Source organism: Lacerta agilis, chromosome 17, assembly GCF_009819535.1.
Source record: "Lacerta agilis isolate rLacAgi1 chromosome 17, rLacAgi1.pri, whole genome shotgun sequence".
NCBI lineage: Eukaryota > Metazoa > Chordata > Lepidosauria > Squamata > Lacertidae > Lacerta > Lacerta agilis.
In genome coordinates this window covers 33028702-33028963 of record NC_046328.1, presented here as the reverse complement: position 1 = coordinate 33028963, position 262 = coordinate 33028702, and positions in this window count along the sequence as shown.

Here is a 262-nt window from a genome sequence, read left to right as displayed (position 1 = left end):
CACTTGCACTTCTTAACAAAATGCACCAAAAAAAAAAAAAAGTTTCTGCAGGAACTTTTTAAGAAAAAGGGCGGTCAGGAGGTAATTCCATATATGAGTTTTGGGCGATCTCTTCCAATTCAGTGAAGCGTCCCCCCCAAAAAAAACAAAAAAAAATAGTCTTTGGCCTAAAACTTGTATATATATCTATATCTATATGTTTTGCACTAGTCTGTGATCATGGCCTGCTTTCCAGTTCCACCCTCCCACCCTCCCGCCCCAA